Source organism: Zonotrichia leucophrys, chromosome 2, assembly GCF_028769735.1.
Source record: "Zonotrichia leucophrys gambelii isolate GWCS_2022_RI chromosome 2, RI_Zleu_2.0, whole genome shotgun sequence".
Taxonomy (NCBI): Eukaryota; Metazoa; Chordata; class Aves; order Passeriformes; family Passerellidae; genus Zonotrichia; species Zonotrichia leucophrys.
In genome coordinates this window covers 151,885,968-151,907,641 of record NC_088171.1, presented here as the reverse complement: position 1 = coordinate 151,907,641, position 21,674 = coordinate 151,885,968, and positions in this window count along the sequence as shown.

Below are 21,674 nucleotides of genomic sequence, written 5' to 3'. Positions count from 1 at the left end.
TTTTATTAATTTTAAATTGCCCAAATAATCATTACCCTCTTAATTGCCTGCTTAATGAAGACCCTGATCCCCAAGGGCTTATTGAGGCTTATCTATTCCTGGGTGACCTGGTGGGTATTGATTATTTGCTCGTTAGTCTTCATTAAGGATGGGTTTTAATCAACCATTGGAAGATAATCCAGAAGCCAGCAGAAGTTTTTCTTGGGAGACATTTCTCAGCTCCAGATAGGACATCCCAAAAAAATGATGTTCATTTGCAGATCTTCCGGAGAGAAATCTGGATCTTGAATTTGATTTCCTGATATTTTTATGATCCCATCTTGTTTCTGATTTGTGGTGTCCTCCAAAATGCGCCAAAATCTGGAAAACATCCTTAAAATGGAGCCTGAATTGCAGAGTTTACAGCCTCTCAGAGAATTCTGCTCACTTTCAGTGGAATGCCTGGGTTTTCCAGGCTGGATGGGACCTGAAATCACCAATTCCCTGTGTCCACAAGCTCTAATCCAATATTAAGGGAATACCAGTGCCTTTTGTCCCAGGAATGTTGTGGATGTAGAAAAATCTCCACCCTGGGAGAAAAAAAGGAGCTGCTTTTCTGTGTCTCCCTTGGTCCCCAGATGGTGGGACAGGACCAGCATCCCTGAATCCATGGGACATGGAGGGAGGGAAGATTCTGGATAGGATTTGGGATGGTGAACACAGCTCCTGCCTCTGTTTTTCCTCCCCAAGGCACATCTTTCTCCTTTTCCTCCCAGGATTCCAGTGTGGGCTCGGTACAGAAATATCAGTGTGAGATCTTTGTGGAATCTGGGACAACCTCCTGAGGCTGCCAGATGTTTTATAGGATCTGGAGGGAATTCTTTCTGGATCAGAAGCAGGAGGTCAGGCTGGGGAATGAGACTTTGCCCAGGTGAGGCTGCCAGGGAGGACCTGGGCAGGTGTGGAGGTGTCTGAGGCCTCTCAAGAGAACCTTGCCAAGCTTGGTTTCCCATCTGGAAGAGCCAAATATTTCTGGAATGTGGGTTTCCCACCCTTTCCTTCCCAATGGGAAGCACTGCCTTGCCTTGCTGCATTGAGGGGTGATTTTAAAGGCAGAATGACAAAGGGGTGGGGGGAAAAAAGCAAGATTCCTCTTTTTCTTGGGGGCCAAATTAATGGAAAATCAATCCGGCCTCAAAAATCCATTAATGGTGATAATGCACCGGTGACATGGCAGGAAATCCAATAGTGGGAATTAAAGTGGGGCTCTCCCACTTTCCTGCAGCCACGGGAATTTGTGGGGATCGTGCTGGGGGCAGCAGATGCCGAAGAGTGTAGAAACCACTTTGCCTCTTTCCAAGATGTCCTGGATTCCCACCCTGGCTTTCCATGGCAGCTCCCTCTGTGCCCAGAGCATCTGCTTGGAGGGTTGAAAATCCCTCAGGAATTTATTCCATGGGTCACTCAAGGAAGGATGGGATTAATTTTTAGCAAAAAATCTCCATCTGGATGTGCCAGGATAGAGACAAACCCATCCTGATCTCAGTTTGGGGCTCTTTGGAATTTGGATCCAAGATCTCAGAGTCCCAGAATATCCCAGACACCCTCAGGAAAGCAGGTCCTGTCCTGCCTCTTATCCTCTGCTTGTCTTCCACAGGGATTGGATACAGCTTTGGGAAGGAAAAAAACCTTGGATCAGGGCTGCCCCTCTGCAAAGAGGTGAAACCACACAGGGAAAAGTCAAAATCCATGTCAGGAATCTCCAGGATAAATAATCTCCACATAGTGCCAGGAATTCCCATCCCTCTCTATAGTTTTGGGACCACATGGATCAGTCTCACCAGGGGTCATGGAGCAGATCCCAGTGTGTCCCAGCACTTTCCTACAAACCCAAGGGTTGGGAGGATGAGGTGGCCTCTGGAATCCACTCTTGGATGAGCATCAGCCCCCACTAACATCGCATCCACATCCCCGCTCACTCCGTTGCTGATGGATCTTTCCTGTTCCACATGTAATGGGAGCTGCCTGCCAGGTCCATCCAGCCCCACGGAGGTTCCCCCTTTCCCCCTCCTTCCCCAGCTCCATCTGCTCCCCCACAGCCCTCAGATCCCAGGATTTATGAGCCAGCCTTGCATTATGAGGTGAGTGACTTATCGCTCTGTCAGGGCCGGCGTTTTAAGACAGAATTATATGGGAGAGGGAAAAGATTTTTACCAAATTAATGAAAAATCAATCCAGCCTCAAAAATCCATTAATGGTCATAATGCACTGGTTCCAGATAGAGAGATAGCGGAGAATCCAATAGTTCCTGTTAAATACCTCTCCTGGAATGGAGCGCCTGGGATATAACTCATTCATTAGGCTGCCGATGTTTACTTTTTAAAGTGACACCAATCCCTGTCCCTGCAGGATTCCATGAAGAATTTATAAGCCCACATTCCCCCAGTGCCCATCTCCGGGCCCAGCCTGGAAGAATTGATCCTCTGATCCCTTTTCTCCCCCTCCCTGGGACAATCCCTGCTGAGGCAGGGCTGGGATGGCTCCTTTCCTATATCTGATGTTTTCCAGCCTTCCCTAAACCCCAGATTTCACCCCAAACTGCTTTCCCAGGATCTAATCTGAGCTGGGGGGGTGTCTCCTCTCCACTTTCCAGGTCTTAGAGTAGAGCTTGGCTTAATCTCCTCCCTGCTCAGCCTGGGACTGATCCTGCTCCCTGCCCAGCCTCATCCAGCTGTGGGGAATTGGGATCCAGGGAACTGGGAATCAGTGCTGGTGCTTCCCCATTTCCCAGCTTTCTCAGGATGAACTGGGATCACTCAGCCTGAAAAAGAGAAGCTTTGGGGTGACCAAGTTGTGGCCTTCCAGTTCCTGAGGGGAATTTACAGGGTGGATGGGGCTAAACTATTCCCAAGAGAAAGGAGTGGCAGGAAAAGCAGGGGTGGGTTCAAGCTGAGAGGAGGTTTAATTTAAATATTGGGAAAAGGCTTTTTCCTGGGAGTGTGGAGAGGAACTGGAACAACAGTAAAAACCTTGAAAAACCAGTTCATGCCATCCTTCCTCCATTGCTGATTCTCCATGCAGAGAGGAGGGGCCTTTTGGAGAGGCCTGATTGTGGGAATTACATCCCACTGTGGTGTGTCCTGGTATCTTTAGGATGCTGAGCCCCAGAGATGGAAGAGAACATGTTACATGTTTTCATTCTGTAAAGTGCCTGATATTCCAAGGAGAAAACTTGTCTAAGGCATTGCTTAGCATGAGGGGGTTGGATGGACCATTCCCACTGCCCAGCATATCCTGATTGTGCACTGGAGTGGATGGGAATTCTACTTTTCCCAGGAAACTGAACCAAATTCCAAGTGTTTGGTGAAGTGAAGTCAAACAACCCAGAAGTTTTGAAGTTTTAAAACAAAAATATTTCCCCTGAAGGGGGTCTCAGTTGTTGGTCACTAGGAGGATCCTTGGAGATCATCAGATCAAACTAATCCAGCTCCAGCATCCTGCACTGGATGTTCCTGTTCTATATCAGGCCTGGGAAAATCTCCTTCTCATGGAAAAGTGCAGAACGTTCAGTGTTGTCCAGGAGCCAGAGCTGAGTTGTACTTTTGGATCTGCTCTGATCTCACCTCCCTTTGCTTTCCAGCTTTCCCAATCCCTGGGATTCCTGCACTGCCACAGATTCCTTCCTGATTTACACTGGGCTCGGGAAAGGTGGGATCAGGACCTGGCACATTGGGATGCAGTGCCTGGATATAGAGTCAGGTCCACACATCGACCCTGCTAAATGTCATAATGCACCAGGCTTTTGTTTCCTTGGAATCTTTTAAAAAGCAATAAAAGGCCCCACAATCCCGGGAGCACCAAACATCCAACAAAGTGACAGCCTGTCAAAGCTGCCTTCCCGAGAAAACCCTGGGCCCAGCAAATTTTAAGCAGGAAAATTTATTCCCGTGTCGCTCATCTCTCCGAGTGAAAAATGGCCAGGGCTCCTCTTTTGCATGAGGGCTGGAAAACTCCACGGTGCTCAAACAAGCGGAGCGGCCTCCAACAGGACCATTCATCATCCGGAAAAGGCAGCGGCGACAACCCCAGCACCAAAAAAATAAAAAAAAACGGGGAAAAAAAATTAAGTTGTGGGTTTTATCCAAGCTTAAATGATCTCGGCCATTAATATGACACGACAGGCAGAGCACCACGCTTCCCTGGCTTCCCTGGTTTCCTTGGGATCTAACAGAGGTCTCCAGGACAGCGGCTCTATTACCTGGTCACCTTTGCTGCTGCGGTTTCCTGGCTCCAGGGAGGTTTTTCCAGGGGATTTTGGTACCAGTGTTTGTGTTGAGCTTGTGTGGATTTCTAGGATGGGTACAGAGCAAGATGAGGAGTTGGTAAAGAGACAAGGGGGAAGTTTCTGAGCAGAGCTTTCCACCCAATTGGGAATGGAATTTTTCCGGGGATGGTTTGGAGTAGAAAGATTCCAGACTTGCTAATTTTTTTTTTTTTTTTCCACAAGCCACACTTCCAGCTTGACATCTGTTGATCTGTCAGAGCTTTGGGATGCTCCCCCATCACCAGAAGTGCTTAAGACCAGGTTGGACAGGGCTTGGAGAAGCCTGGGATAGTGGAAGTTGTCCCTGCTCATGGCAAGGGTTTGGAATGAGATGATCTTGAAGGCTCATTCCAACCCAAACCATTCCATGATTCTGTGACCACTCCTCAGCTTGGAGGGCACGCTCCTTGTAAATCAATCAGCTGTCACAGAACCCTCTGTTTTCCTTGTTTGTATCCCATGGGATTAGTCCAAACAATCCTAGATCTTCTCTCCAAATATCCAGGGCTAAGATCCTTCTGTCTGTCTTGCTCTTTTCCCTCAAGATGCAGAATCCTGTAATTATTTGGTTGGAAAACACCTCCAAGATCATCGGGTCCAACCTGGGAGCAATCCCTTCCTTGTCACCAGCCCAGAGCACTGAGTGCCACATCCAGTCATTCCTTGGATACCCTCAGGAATGGGGACTCCAAATCTCCCAGGCAGCCCCTGACCACCTTTTCCATGCGGAAATTCCTCCTGATGTCCAACCTGAACCTGCCCTAAATGATCCTGCATTTGGGAAGGTGAATATAGACATAGATTTTCCAGGAAGTGACAATGACACCTCTGGATGGTCCAGCTGCATCCTGAAGGTCTGACCTTCCTCCTGGGCACAGGTGGGATTCTCCCTTCTCTCTCCCTGCTGGGACTTTTCCAGGTCCTCACATGGGACCCATCACGTGGAGCACATCCATGACCACCTGCAGGACCATTCCATGTGTGGCAGGAGGACGTGGATCAGGATTTTATTTAGAAACGCTGACTGATAAGGAGCTTAGATCCAGATCCCGTGGATCTTAATCCTCTGGGAGTTTTGAAGGCAGAAATGAAATCAGAACCAGAAGAGGAAACTTTCACTTTCTTCCCTCTCCAGGAGCTCTTGGAATGGGTGGGATTGGTCCCTTGCCAGCATGAGGGAGATGAGTTGATGGGAATTTCTGGTCACTCTGTGTCACCCTCACCCAGCTGGTGTCATCACCAGGTCAGGGAGACTTGAGTGGACCTTCCTGGCCTCAAAATCTCATCCCAATCTTTCCTCATGGCTAAAATCAGCCCTGAGCTGTGCCCAAACCCCGGGTCCTGCCCTTGTGACCCATCCTGTGCCTGGTGACAGTGACCTGAGGGGCTGGCAGGAGATTTGTCACCTGCAGGGCTACGTGCAGTGGATCTGTGGTGACGTTTTGTCCCCAAGCCGGCTGAGCTGCCCCACATTTTCAGCTCCACGTGGTGACATCACCCCTTCCACAGCCCCACGTGAGTGTAAGACGCTTTCAGGGGCTTGCAGGATGATGAAAATCCCAACAGGAGCCTGAGGATCAGTTTTAGCAGTGGGAAAGTTTCCTTTCCCTGGGTGCAGACACTTTCCCACCATTCCAGACATTCAACTTTTCTATTTCCTCAAGCCCAGGGAGATCCTGGAGGGCTCAAATGTTGCAGCCCAAACCTTGATGTGCCACTCACAAGGGTGGAAGGAGAATCATGGAATGGTTTGGGTTGGAAGGGACCTTTAAGATCATGGAATTCCATCCCCCAGTCATGAGTAGGGACACCTTCCAGTATCTCAGGTTGCTCCAAACCTCATCCAGCCTGGCCTGGAGCAATTCCAGGGATGGGGCAGCCACAGCTTCTCTGGGAATTCCATTCCAGGGCCTCACCACCACCACAGCCAAGATTTCCTTCCCAAAATCCCATCGAATCTCACCCTGCTCCAGTTTAAAGCCATTCCCTGTGTCCTGTCACTCCATCCCTTGTCCCAAGTCCCCTCCAGCTCTCCTGGAGCCCCTTCAGGCACTGGAAGGGGCTCTGAGGTCTCCCTGGAGCCTTCCCTTCTCCAGGCTGGACATTCCCAGCTCTCCCAACCTGGCTCCAGAGCAGAGGGGCTCCAGTTCTTGGAACATCTCCATGGCCTCCTCTGGATTTGCCCCAGCAACTCCATGTCCTCCTTCTGACATTGGAGGTCACAGAACTGGATGCTCCAGGTGGGACCATCAAGGCTTCAACACCCTCAGGGCAGATCTCCAGACCTCTCTCTCCCTTTTCCCAGGATTTTACAGCTCAAACCCACAAAGGATTCTCTGTAGTTCAAGGTCTTTTCTTTGTCTGTCCTGATCTTTTTGATCCCAAGGATTCCATGATTGCTGGGAGGAGTGAACAGGGAACATTGGGAATGACATCATGATGAGATTGATTTTATATTTATCTTCTGTTGTCTCAGATCACACAACAAAAACCTCCAAAACCCAGTCCAGCTTTTTTATTTTAAACGAAATATCTACCTTGGGCTTAGCCACACTTGAGAACACCTCATAATTTTTCTTTAAATCATAAGTGGAGCATTTGTCAAGACAAGAAAAAGTGGGAAAAAGTCAAAAGTATCAAAAATCAAAAGTATCATCCTAAGGTGTTTGGGAAGCTGAAAAGTTCCTCATTACTCAGTCATGGTATCAAAAAGCCTTTTCCCCATCCTTATAAAATAATTCCCTGGATCTAAATTTAAACAATTTTAGGCCATTTTGTGGGAAATCTTGGGGAAAAAAATTTAACTGGTGTCTTATGAAAGTCAAATCAGTCAGGTCTTTTTCTTTCTTTTTTTTTTTTTTTTTTCCTTTTCTTCAAGGTGATTTTCCCCTTTGGATTTTACGGATCTTGGTGTTCTTCCTAAGGGAAGCAGGGAACAAAGTCCTTGGGAACAGACGGAGCTCTTCCTTGGCTGTTTTCATACTGAGCTTAAATCTGTGGAGGAAATTCAAATGGATATAGATAAATTTATAGATAAGGATATGGGTATATGTGCAGGTATGTGAGAAAAACAGAATTAAGACAGGGCTTTGCTTTAGCTTAAAATATTAATATTTAAGCTGAGCTCCCTCTCCCATCTGCCTCATTCCCAATTTAATCCACTTTAGACATGGGGGAAACTGAGGCACGGCCATTCTGCCCACATTCCCAGTTACCCTGATTGCTCAGCTCTTGGCTTGGCACCTCTTGGTGCTGGATCCTGGTCTCCTGGAGGATGAGCATCCTCCAATGACAAGGAACAAACCTTGGGAATGTCACGAGGCAGAACCGCTCGATGACGCCGAGCCCATGCTGGGAAGTCCCTGTGGCTCCTGAGGTAATTTCTAAGCAATTCCCGACCACTCAAGCATTTAAATCCTTTGCAGACTCAATTAAAAGGTTTTGGGGGAGTTGCTGGGGTGTTTGGGGAGGTTTGTTTGGTTTTTTTTTCCCCTAAAAGCCTTTTAAACACCACTAAAAAAGTCTTTCCTCATTTCTGCCGCAGGATTGGCGGAGTGAGGACAAGGAAAGCGTGGGGTCATTCCAGGAGTCATTAATCCTGCTGGACAGGAGCTTTGTTGGCAATATTTCCCTCTCCAGCTGGGTGAGATCCCACTGTTCCCGGGAGCCTGGAGGAGTCAGACCCAGCTTTGGGCCCAGGCTGGGGCAATAAAGCTCAAAGTCACCCTACAATGCTAAACTGGGCTTATCTTGATTTTGTGCTGTGAGGCACGACGGGGTAGAGACAGAAATTTCTCCTTGCTGAGGGTTTTCTTCACTTTTTATCTGTGGTTGGAGGAATGTGGGATAGTGGGAAGTGTCCCTGACAATGGAAGGAGGTGGGATGAGATGGGCTGGAAGTCCTTTCCAAGGTGACCCTTTCCATGATTCCAAGGCTCTTCCTTTTGCTGGTTTAACTGGCCCCGTAAAATGGGATTTTTCAGCTGCTCTGGTTTTCCTTCCAGGCTGTCACATCCATGTGGGAAATTCCCTACAGATGGCAGAAGGCAGGACACTGGAATACTCTCAGCCAAACATCTCCTGGCTTGGAGAGGAAGACAAACTCTTCCCAAATCTTTTCCAATCCATCCCGGTGACCAGGCTGCTCCTTCATCCCCCTACTGGGATCAGTCTTGGAGCACTTTCCAGGTGATGGGAAGATGCTGTGAGTCCCCCTTTGCTTCCTCTTTCCCACCTGGGATTGCTCCTTGCATTCCTGGCAGTTTTGGGTCATCTTTAGGAAAAGCAAAGCTTGATCCTTCTCTTTTCCCCCTGTCATCCCAGTCCTTTCAGGAAGCTGTCCAGAGCAATTCTCATCCTTGTCAATACTGCCTGGGTGAATCCTGTCAGAATCCACCCCAGAAAAATTTCCAGGGATATTTATTATTTTATTAATTTATTAGGGATAAAATCAATCATTCCATGAATGACTCATTCCCAGCTGGCACAGTCCAGGCCTCCTGCATCCCAGTTTTGGAATAAATGAATTTTGCTTTTTCCTTGCTCCACCTCGGTTTCCAGCAACCCCTTTCCCTCCAAACATTCCTATTTCCCATCCCAAGCCCTGGAAGGTGCCTCTAAGGAGCCAGCTGGGCTCCATAAGCCCTTAAGCAGCTCGGGGCCATGCCCACGTCACCGAAGGCGCGGCTGGGATGGTCGAGGTGAGCAGGACAGATTTTCGGGAGCTCATCTCCCACCGGGATGCTCCAAGGCTGGGACAGACGTTGGATTAGGGGTTATTATCCCTCTCCAATTATAGCAACGCCTAATCCAGGGATGATGCTTTTGACAGGTGGAGATGAGGGATGGATCCATCCCTCCTGACATTAAGGAGCTTCCAGTGGCTCTGGTGCTGTCCAGACTTCCTGTTATCCACGGGGATCCCAGATCTGCTCCAGGTGAGGCCCTTGCTGCTGCTGGACCCTCACCTGGGGATAAAAAAATCCCCCAAAAGAGTTTGGGACAGAGTTCCCAGCAGGGACAAACAGGAGGGATCAAATCCAGGCCGTTTTTCCTGGGGAAGGTGGCTTTGGGACACAGCAGCTCCAAGGATTTTTCCTTCAGTGCAGCACCTGACGTGGCACTTTTGCATCTGTGTCCTAACGAAGCAGTGATTAATTAGCACTGGGATCCTCCTAAAAACAGCCAGCACATCCCAAACCCGGCCCTGGCTCCCCTGGATCGGAGCTGGGCTCTCTCCTCTCCCCCTTCCTTGTTTTTCCACTCTGCCTTCCCTCTCCCACTAAATTAATCTCCATTGCTCCAAAGGTCTCTCTGGCACACGCCGCTGACCCAAGCTCAAATTGATTTTTTTCCCTCACCCCTCACCCCTCGCTGTTTTCTGCCAGCAAAGCACAGCGAGGATTTTATTTTTTTTTCCCCACCTGGAATTATTTTGATTTTTTTTTCAGTTTTGGAGGGACTAAACTTTGACCTTTTAGAAGTGAAAAGGAATTATTTCCATTTGGGGAAGTGGGGAAGGAGCCTGGAGGGTGGGGGCTCTTTTTTATGGCTGTTTAAGGGGTGAAATTATGGAGGCAGCTCCTGGGGATTCATTTTTCCTGGTTTTCCCCTGCTTGTCCGGATCCGACCGTGAGTTAAGGCAACAGATTTCTCCTGTTTCCAAACAAATCAGTGGAAAACCATCCTGTCCTGTGGCTCAGGGGTGTCCTGGTGGCCCTGGTTTTCCCTTTTTTTTTTGGAAAATCTTCAAATTAGGAAGAAATTCCTTACTCAGAGGGTGGTGAAATACTGGACCAGGTTGCCCAGAGAATCTGTGGCTGCCCCATCCCTGGAAGTGATGAAATCCAGGCTGGATGGGGGTTGGAGCAACCTGAGATAGTGGAAGTGTCCCTGCCCCTAGAAAGGGGTTGAATTCCATCATCTTGAAGGTCTCTTCCACCCCAAACCATTCCCTGGTTCCATGACTTCACCATTCAAATCCTCTCACTGACCAAAATGAGGCTCCTCTGGCAAATCCCTGCCTTTGAGGAGGTTTTCCAAACCTCTGGAAAGAGCTGGAAATGTTTCCTGCAGGTTTCCCTCCAAAGGTTCCCATGTCTCTGTGAGAAAGGAATTTAAATTTTTCCATAAAAGAAGAAATCTTCCTGCAGATGTGGAGCAGGATGGTGGGATGGGACTTGATCCATTTCCACTTCCAATTTTTCCTCTTCAGGGAGGAAAATCCACTAGCATCGGCAGGAAATGTCTCCGTGAAGGAGAAGGAAATATAATTATTATCCCTGTTCCATAAATTAGGGATGAATTAAGATAAAAGCTGGTTCATGGTGTGCCAGAGAATTCCCAGGACGTCCCTACAGCACCAGCTCCCATTGGGAACACAGAGACTGCCAAGGGGAAAGAGGTGGATGTAGAGAGCAGGAAAATCAAGGAATGACTCTGATCCAGTGGTCTCCAACTTGGATTTTTCAGCACTTTTCTAGGGAATTTTTCCTCCTGGGAAGTTGGAGGGAGATGGAGAGATGAATGTGGTTCTTGATCCAACTTTACCTACCTGGGATAGGCACTGGGAAAGGGAGCATGCCTGGATTCCCAGGAATTCCTCATCTCTTATGGGGGGAATTTTTCTCTTCCCATTTTTAATTTTTTTTCCCTTTTATTCTTGTCTTGCCAAATGCTCCACTTATGATTTCTCATCTTCTCTTCCCACTCTGGATTCTGGACACACTGCAGGAATACCTCTCATGGAGGAGCACAGGGGAGCTTTAATCCTGGATAAAACATTCCAACATCCCACTTGGCATGGCAGGGCCTCCTCCTTCCCTGCACAGCATTCCCAGTGTGCTTCTCCTGGATGTGAGGCAGGGTGTTCAGGAATTCAGGAATGTGTTCCATAGGATGAGAGCAGCCTTCTCAGCCCTGGCATGAAACAAGGGATTCATCTTGGCCAAAATCCAGGAAAAATAGGACCCTATGGATCTTCTCATTCCAGGGCTTGGACAAGGAGCCAGCGATGCTCTTGGCAGAGGCACTGAGGGCAGTGTTAAACTGCATCAGAATCCAAGGAATTTTTTGTCCAGGGAAGGGTCTTCCTGCTTTTTCTGGGTCTGAGCAGGTCTGAAAAAGGAGTGGGAATGTTGGAAAGCTTGGCCTGATCCCACCACGGGATTTGGGAGCAGCATCCTGGCAGGGACAGGACATTCAGCAGCATCCCAAGGGTCAGCCTGGTGTTGGATTTCAGCTCCAGGGCCCAGGTGGGGAAGCTGCTCCCAAAATTCCTCCCTGCAGCCAAGTCAGCAGCTCTGGAATTGGCTCCTCAGCAGGATCTGGGGGATGTCTCAAGGACAAGGCTCCCGCAGAGGCCACACGGGGCTGGGGACACCAGGATGTCACACGCGGCGTGGTGTGAGCAGGGTGGGATTGGTGGAGAGGAGGGAAGAGGGAAAGAGAGAATTTTTCAAGGAATTTTGGTTGGATTCATCCGTGAATTTGTACAGGAGTGAATTTGGGATAGGTGGAACTGGGAAAGTGTCATCTCTAGAAGTGTCTTGGGGACATTTGTGCTGCTGAGAAGCACCTTGGGATTGAGACATTCAGGACACCCTTTCCTAGATCCCTAAAGCAGGAATTCCGGGCAGAATCCCTGATCCAAGTGGTCTCCGAGATGGGACCTTCAGGAGGGAGAACCTTGGAATCACCCATTCCCTAAACTGAGCTCCTTGCTGGGAGCTGGAAAATCCAGGTCCCTCTCCTGAGGTTCTTTACCATTGACACTTCACATTCCAGAGTCTGGTGGTTTCAGAAAAGGGTTGAAACATCCAGACAGGAAATATTTTGGAATTCATCTCCTGGACAAAACAGATCCAGGTTTTGTGGTGTCCTCAGGAGCTGCTCAGGTTTCTTCAGCTTTGCTGGGCCAAAACCTGGAATGGAGGGCAGGAAAAGGGAGAAGTGGTGGCTGGGGAGGAGAATTCCCAGCTGAGCTGCTGAGAAATACTGGGATGAAAATTCCCGTGTAATTCTGGCCTGCAAATGAGGGGTTGGAGCAGCTGGGAGAGGATTTAGGGAAGGATTGAGACCAGGAACTTCCCATGGGATATGGTGGAGTTGGAGGAATTTTGTCACCATCAGAATTTTTGGGATGTACCCATGTCACAGCTGAGGGGATCAGTGTGGGGGGTCTCCAACAATCATGGAATGATCAAAAATAGACCCAGCCCTGCTTCCAGAGGCTTTGGAAAAGCTGGGAAATTGTGGAAATGGCAGCACGTCCTGCCAGGTTAGAGCCAGGCCAGGCACTTTGGAATGATGCTGCAATCCTGGAGCAAAAATCTGTGTAGGCATCCCCTCCTCGGAACAGGATCCCCAGGGAATGGTCAAAACTCCAAGGCTTCCGGAGCTCTGGAAAAGTCTGGAAAATGTCCTCATGGTGGAAATATTGGAGTTGTCATGTACAGGGCCAGGAGTTAGACTCAATGATCCTTATGGATTCCTTCCAAATTTGGATATTTTGAATCTCCTGAAGATCAGCAGGAATCAGGTCAGGAATTGGGGTGATGGAGAGAAGGCAGACAGCAGCAAATTCTCCAAATGGAGAATTCCCTGGAAACCTGGCCTTTCTATCCCAGGAGAAGATGCTTATTGCTCCAATCCCAAGGATCCCCACCTTTCCCGAGGTTTTCCATGACTTGCTTTTCCATCACTCATGAGGATGTTCCTGGGATGGGTCTCTTGCATTTTTGGGAACAAGTGGAGGCATCACCCCCCAAAGTGTCTCCAATCCCAATCCATCACCATCGACTCCAGGGATTTTGTCTCCGTTCTGCTGAGCTGGTTGGAATTCCAGGTGTGGGTTGGCATCAGGATCACATGAGCAGAGGGAAAACTTTCCTGTGGGCATTGCTTCCCTTGGGTTTAGGATGGAAAAAACCAGAGAGGATCCACAAAAAAAAAATAAATCCACCTGCCCTGAGGAAACATCGCTGTGGATTTTAATCCCAGCAAAATCCGGGCTGGATCAGGCCAGCCCCATTTTCACTCATTAATTTGTTAAAAATCCATTAATAAGGGCAGAAAAATCTGTGGATTTACCTCAGGTGAGATTTTCTCTCATTCATTTTTATTTTCCTGAAATTCTCTGTGTTTTCCATGAGAAAATGAAAAGGCCTCAGTTCCCAAGTTTTTCCTAAATGAAAACACTTCCTATCAAGTCACCAGAGGAAACCAGCTGACTTTAAAAAAAGACACAGAAATAATATTATGGGATCATAATATCCTCGGAATATCTGCAGAATTTGGGCTTCTAAAGTCCATCCAAACACCACTTTTTCTGGGAATTTTGTTTAAATGGCAAATTACAATTCCCAATTCTTTTCTTACTGAAGTTCTGGAGGGTTTTCACTTTTATTTTCATTTGTCTTTTCCTTTTTTTTTCCATTAAAAAAAACAAATTCATCTTTTCATTGGATATTCCTGAAGGAAATCCACCATGAATCCACTCAAATTCTACAACTGAGGGCCAGCAGGTGTGTGGGGACAATCCAGCAAGAATTCCACAAATAGATTCCCAAGGGGAAGTGAAAATCCTGATAAAATATTGGCTGTTATTCTCTTTCAGCAGACTTGGAATGTTTAACATCCAGGGAGGATCGTGGGGAAAATGTGGGATCATGATCTCGTTGCCACTCCATAAATACAGGACTGGGGAATGTGGTTGGGACTTTTCCAGCTGTGGATGTTTGGGATTGTAGGAACATGAGCAGTGGTGCTCGTATGGATATGTTGGGGAGCATCATCCAGACTTTTCTGGGTGAAATCCATGAAAATCTGCTCAGTCGACAAAAATTCTTCCTGGTAATCACCAGTGAGACCTTCAGGGATGGGCACAAGGAAAATATTCCATGGGGAGGTGTCAGATGTGGGATGAGATGAACGGGAATGATTTGGGAAGAGGGCAGGATTGTGGGATTCATTTCCTAGACTGGAAGGAGAACTTCTGCAGCTGCTGGAGGCTCTGGAATTATGGGATTCATCCCTGCCTTATGCCTGAGCTGCAGAAAGGATTTCAGATTTCTGGGATTTGCTGCAGGACACAGATCCCTCCCTTCCTCCCCCCACCAGTCTCCAAAATCCTGGATTTTCTCCCTCCAAAGCTGCTCCCAAAACAAAGCAGCTCCACGGGCAAACAGGGAATTTTGGGAGTGTGCAGATCCCCAGGATTATTCCTGACCATCCCCACCTTTCTGAGGTGGACCTCACTGGTCCTTCCCCTCCTGAACTGAGTTTTACACAGGAATTTTATATTCCAGGATTCCAAAGGATGAGGAAAGGGTTTAGAGGACTGGGAGCTGCTGCTGTGGGGCTGGGAGTGGGGGTTGAGGACACTCCTGGGAATTCTGCCTCATCCACAGCCCATTTCCAGAGGCTTTTTCCAAGCTTTATTTACCTGTTCAATATCAGGGAGCAATTCCCGCTGCAGCCGTAACATTCCATGCTCCAAAGTGCAAACTCCACAAAATTCCCCTCTCCCTCTTAAAGGAGCACATCCCACAGCCCCCTGCATCCCTCCGTGGGGCATCCATGCATCCCTAAAAATGCTCCATGAGGCACCAGCCAGCTGCAGGGACCATCTGCACATGGATTTGCACGCACAGCACTTTTCCAGGGAATTTGTGTGTGCTCGGAGTCAGATCCAGCCCCACTCTGCAGGAAAAGCTCATCCGTGGAAGCGAGGACTGAGCACACACAGGGAATTGGAGGGGTTTTCCTCAAATTCTGCCTGGGTGGGAATTTCAAAGTGCTCATTCCAAGCCCATCCAGCTCTGAATGTGTCCCTTGGAGGTTATCCAGGGAGATGTGGAAATGGGATCCCACTGTGGTGTCAGGAAGTGAAGGAAAAACAAAGAACTACAAAGAAGGGGGGAGAAGAGGAATCCCAGAGCTCTCTGGGATTCTTCAGTGGGATCTGGTGAGTTTCAGAGAAAAAGGGGGCTGGAAAGCCACTACCAGGATGAGGAGATGCCCCAGGGTGGAATTCCCATGTCCCCAGCAATATGTCCATGATCCATAGGGACAGACAAGGCTCAAAAGGCCTCACTCAGCCCTGGCTGCTGCATTGGGAACACCATTCCCAAACCCTGTGGAAAATCCAGGATTCCTTGAGCCACCAGTGTGTGACATCCCTGTCCCTCCTCATCCCTGGATTGTATCCAGAGCGAAAAATCCCATCTCATCCCACTGTCACCCCAATTCCCATCCCGAGGTGGGATCCTTGCTCCAGCTGCAATCCTTCACTGCAGCTCCATTCCCCAAACAGGTGCTTTTTCCTGGAAATCAGGATAATGGAGGGGTTTTTCTTGGACAGGGATGTCCCCCCTGCCCTGCTGCCAGATGTGCTCCACAGCTGGTGGTTCCAGCTGCCGGTGGCTCCTCTCCTCATGCCAGGCTGATGGATGGGTTTTCCCAGCAGGAAATTGCTGGCAGCGGCTCAGCTCGATCCATCAGCTGCTCCTTGCTCCCCATTTTTCCCTTTCCCAGCTGAGCTTGGCATCCTTGTCCATTCCTCAAGGCTTGGAAAGGTCTGGGAATGGGGATGGTTCAAGGAAAGGAGGAGCTGTCCCCAGGAAATTGGGACATCCTGATGGGATTCGAGCTCCCCAAGGGCTTGACGTGGTTTCAGTGCTTCCAAACCTGCCAGGAATCATCTTGACATCCATGTGTTTATTCCCAGATTTTGGATGTGAAACTCTTCAGGGCAACACTGCCATTGTGTTGATGAGTTTTCCTTCCTTGGAAAACCGGATAAGAGGCGGGGGGTTTCCTGCTTTTCCCTCCATCCCTGAGGCTGGAAAAGGGGTGGTGGAGAAGGGCAGAGGGGCTGGAGAGGGGATCCTGCTGGGAAGCTGCTCCCTGCTCCTTGGCAGAGCCGGAGCCTCAGGATTAATGCTTGTCCTTGCATTTCCGACGGAATTCTGTCTGCTCCGGAGGAGCCGGCTCGCCTGGTACTTTTCCTGCTGGAGCCGGAATGCTGGGACAGGGAAAATCCTTTCAAGGTGAGGGGGAAGGTGCTGGGGCTCCAGCTTGGATTCCTCGTGGCATGGGAGAGCAGCTCTGGAGGTCGGTGCAATGTGGATGCCGGCCTGGATTTGGAGGCGGAAAAGGGAAAATTCTTTCATTCCAAGGGAAAATTCTTTCATTCCAAGGGAAAATGTGGAAGGGGTGGGATGAGGCTCTGAACAGCCAGATCTGGTGAAGGTATCCCTGATTATTGTAGGTAATTGGACTGGATGACCTTTAAAGGCCATTCCCAAAACCACCCTGAACTCATGGAACAGGAATTGCACAAAATTCCAGCCCAGATTTGAGCCAAGACCCTCCTATTCCCTCTGGATGAACTTGAAGAGCCCAGCTGGTCTTCCCAGCTCCCAGAACCATCCTGGTGCCTCAGGAAGTGTCTCCCTGGAGAGGGGACTCTGAGGATCCTGCATCCACGCAGAGATCCCTCTTTTCCACCCTCTCCCAGCATTGGGATCAATCGATACCTCTGGATCTAATGAGCCACAGGAGCAGAGTCCGTGTGGGCTTGGGGAGGGTAATGGATGGAAAAAGCCCGTTCAGCCAGAGGGAAAGTGGGAAAAAAGGAAGGAAAAATCAATGGGAGGATTGGGATGACATCATAGCACCATTATTATGTCATCAGCCCCACTCCAAGGATTTATCGCTCTGGCCATGGTTTTCCTTGGAGCTTCCTGCTCTTCTCATTCCAGAGCTTTCCCAAAGCTGCTCTTGGCTTTAAAAAAACAGGGAACAGGGACATTCCAGCCCTTGTGACATCCCTCTGGCCTCCCCACGCGCTGCAGGTGTTCCCAGAGGAATTTGGGAAACAACGCTGCTGGTTCTTCCCTATTTTCCTTTTCACCTTTCATCCTTTGGGAATGAGCCTGGAAGCCTTCCTGAGCCTGCCCTCTTCTCTCCAACCATGTTTTCATCCTTTTCCTTCCTTTTCCTTCATTTTTTCCTTCCTTTTCCTTTTCTGTGAAGAAAAACATGGAAAACAGAGCCCAAACCTCTTGGAATGGGCAGGTTCAGGGATCAAAACCTTTCTGGCCATCATCTGTTCTACCTGTCTTGATATCAGGATAGAAATCCAGCTGGATGAGTTTCCCACTTTCCCGGTTTCTTTTCCCATTATTTTCTGCTCAGTTTTGCTGGGAAAAACCATCAGGATGACACAACACCTGCAGTGTTTCCCTGTGGATAGGGAAGGGAAGAGACTATTTTGGGATACCAAAACCACAGGAATATTGCTGTTTGCCTCAGCCTGATTTAAAGGAAAGATTAAAAAAAAAAAAATAAAAAAAAATCAGGATAAAATCAACACATCCCAAAATGGGTAATTAAGAAATCCAAGTCTCTGTAGGATCATTATCCAAGCAGCATTCCATGTGGATGGCAATTTTTAATGGCTGTTCCAGCAATTTAATATCCACTTTAATATATTCGTGTTTTCCAGCACACAGAGCCGGGGCAGGGAGGCAGATTTGGGCTCAGCAAGGATTAAATGATGGGATTGTATCCCATAAAAAGCTGAGGGAACAACTCTCATCCCTCAACCTGGTGATTAGGGAAGATGAAAGATAAGGGGCAGCAGCAAAGCTGCCCCCATGTGCCTCAGTTTCCCATCCCTATGGAGCAAATCCAAGGGATTTAGGGGGTTCAAGCCAACCAGGAATGGGAAAAGCCAAATTTTCTGGCAGGACTGACCTGAATCCAAGGAAAACCCACCCAAATCCTTGCATGCCACACAACCCTCCCTATTTTCTCCAAGCTTTGAGTCACCTCCCATCCCAACCAGTTCCCACTGTGGGAAGAGGCACTGAATTCCCAACTCTCCCAGTCTCACATCCTGGTAATTTTTGAGCTTTGCCAGGTGGTGACTCCCTGCTTTTCCCCACATCTCACACCTGTGGGAATAGCTCCATTCTCCCAGTTAACCCTGGATTTGTTATTTGATCCCAAAAATTCAGCACTTCCAGGCTCCGGAGGTGTTGAGGCCCCACCTGATTTCCTGCAGGGCTGGGCAGCATCCAGATGTGCAGGGCTGGATTCGGTATCCAGCTGTGGCAGGCTCTGGATTCCCATGTGGAGCTCAGCATCCAGATGTTCTGGATTCACTTTCCAGCTGTGCCAGGCTCCTCAATCCCACACGAGACTCGGCACCAGTTCAGGATCAGCGCCCCCCATCATCCAGATGTGCAGAGCTCAGCATCCAGCTGTGCCAGAGCCGTACCCAGCTGTGCCAGGCTCCTCATGCCTGTGCAGGATCCATGCCCAGCTCAGCATCCAGCTGTGCTGCATCCAGCTGTGCAGGATTTTCCTGGGGCATTCTGGCCGTATGAGGCAACAGGTTTGGAATTGTTTTGGATGTTTTTCTCAGACATTCCCACTAAAAGACGACTCCTGGGAGAGGCAGAGACGATTCACAGCTGGTGACTGACAGGGATTCACTCCAGGGAAAGGGCAGGGAAAGTCTGGGGAGAGTGGGAATGTCTCATCCCTGAGATATCATCAGTCTGAGATCTTTCCTCAGGGAATTTTCTTTTAACAGAACATTTTCTGAAGAGCTTTTCCTTGTCCGGAAGAAAAGGATACCTGTGTGTTATGGGAGTTGCAGTTTTGTTTTCCTTCAAAAAGTTGGGATACTCAGCTGAGCTGGTGGCCGGAGGTGACAATGCCACCACCCTGACCTGTACCCCGGGCTCCGGAGGTGGGAATTTCCCCAGGGCTCGGCAGCACAAGGTTATGGACTCCGTGATTTTTAATTAATGCCATTGACTCTGAGCGTGTTGGGAAAGGGGAGGGCCTGGGACGGGAAATTGTCCCTTGGAGGGACAAAGCCTGACAACCTTGTCATCCCCAATTAGCAGCTAATTACCTCCATGACGAACATCTTTATTAATCCAATTAATAGCGCGGGTGGCGTGACCTCGGCAGAGCTGCTGACTCAGGGTGGGGCTCGCCAGAAGCGGGATGGGGGGAGGAAGGAATGAATTCCTCCTTTCCCAGCTCCTCCTCTTCACTAATTAGTGGCTGATTCCCACTGATCTCCCAGCCTGATCCCAAATATTTCCTCTTTCATTCCTCCTGTCCACCCATCTGCTTCTTCTCTGTTTGTCCCTTTATCCATCCAACTTCCAACATTTTTTAAGGAAAAATAACCCCATCTCCAGGTGTTAAACCACGGATCATGATGATCCAGGACACTGGGATGTCTCCAAGCTGGAATGTTGTGCTTATCCCTGGTCCCAGTGTGCAAATTTTCCCTGAGTGGGGAAAAGCTCGGGATAGATGGAGAAATGGATGGATCAGTGGAAGGATGGAGGTGGATGGATCTACGGATGGATGGATTGATGGGAAGAGAGATGGATGGAAGGATGGATGGATGGATGGATGGATGGATGGATAAATAGGAAGCTAGATTGGTGGATAGATAACTGGTAGAGGTGAATGAATGGATTGATGGATGAATGGATATTCATGGAGTTGGAGAAAATGGATTGATGACGCTGATGAGGATGGGACCAGGAATGCAATGGGAATATCTGGACACTGAAGGGTCACTGGAAACCACGTGCAGGTCGGACAGGTGGGATGACAGATCCTCATTCCTCCTGTGGGGCCTATGCTTCCCAGTATGGATGGAGGCACTTCCAGCACTTCCCACTGGGCTTTGTGGATCCTCATTCCTCATCCCAAAGTGGGATGTCCCCTCTCAGGCAAGGCACAATCCCATAGAGGCACCACTGAATATTCCACATTCCCAGGGCCACCACCAGAACTGGGAATTGCTGCAGGAATATTGTTTTTTTTCCCAAGCTCTCTTGTGGAGTGACCTCTCCTCCGTCTTCCCCCACAGATGGAGCCTCAATTAAATTCGGGAATCCATTTTTTAATAGGACTTTCACCTCAGCTCCCTGCCGGACCATTAAAGCCATTATGGCAGAGTTAAGTAAGGAATCCTGGGAGCCTCTGGAGCTGTCATCCCATGTTTATGGCCCAGGCAATGTTTGCTTTATTAAAGATTCAGGAGCCATTTCCGAACGCCTCCGTTCTGTCCTTCCCATTACAGGCCGGACCCTGGAGAAAGGGTGACTGCAGGGAAAAAGAGGATTGCTCCTGAGATGGGAAAAAAAACAGGATGGGATTGCTGGGAGAGTGTAAAGGCATGGCAGGAGCTTGAGAAAAGGAGGAGAGGCAGGAATTTCATCCCAAAGCGGTGCTGGGTGCTACGATGAAGCTTTTCCAGCTGCTGCAGGGTTTGGTTTTCCCTGGTTTCGAGGAGTTGAGCAGGATCCAAAGGCAAATCCTTGCCTGGCCCAGCCACACAGGTTGCCCAGAGAAACTGTGGAATCCCCATCTCTGGAAGTGTTCAAGGCTGGGTTGGATGAAGCTCTGGAATAGGGCAAAGTGTCCATGGAAGAGGCTGGAATGGGATGGATCCCAACCCAAACCATTCCATGATTCTGTGATACAGCACTACAGAGTGAGATGACACCATGTGGGATTTTTCCAAGCCATGACAGGGTCCCCACTGACTTCCAGGCCCCTAAGATTCCCTTCTTCCCACCACAATCCCCCATTTCCCCATTCCATGACCGTCCTCCCTCCTCTTTTGGACTACAGAGCACAAACCCTTAAAAACCACCAATATCCTACAGAAAACAGGGATCCAAGGACATTCCCTTCTCCATCCCTATCTTGCTGCCAGCTCAGTTCCACCTGGGCCAGGTGTAACCTGCTTCTATATGGGAGACACTTGTTCCTATCCACGGGAATGATTGGGATGGGATAGGATGGGATGGGATGGGATGGGATGGGATGGGATGGGATGGGATGGGATGGGATGGGATGGGACGTTATTCCCAGGTTATCCCCGAGTTCCCATGCATGAGAAGGCACTCCTTATGGATCACACTTGGGATGGGATAAGGGGTTATCCCCATCCCAGCTTTTGTTCCCTATAGGAGGTAGCTGAGGATGTGGGACGATGGGGACAGGCAGGTCCCTGCTGTCCCTCTGTCACCCCAATCCCAATTTTTGGAGCTGTGCACCCTTGGGTGCACCTGAGCCTCCACCTATGTGACACCCAAGGGTGGCCAGAGGACTTGGAGCTACACCTGTGTCCCACATGTGACAATTTGGGATCAGAGTGGCTCAGGGTGACGGAGGGAATGTGGAGAACACGATCCAGCGTGTCCCAGCTCTGCCCTCTAGTGCAGCTCCACCAGGCGACATCACCACTCCTGAACCTGCTGGTGTCACCCCTGCAGGTCCCACTGCCACTCCTGAACCTGCTGGTGTCACCCCTGCGGGT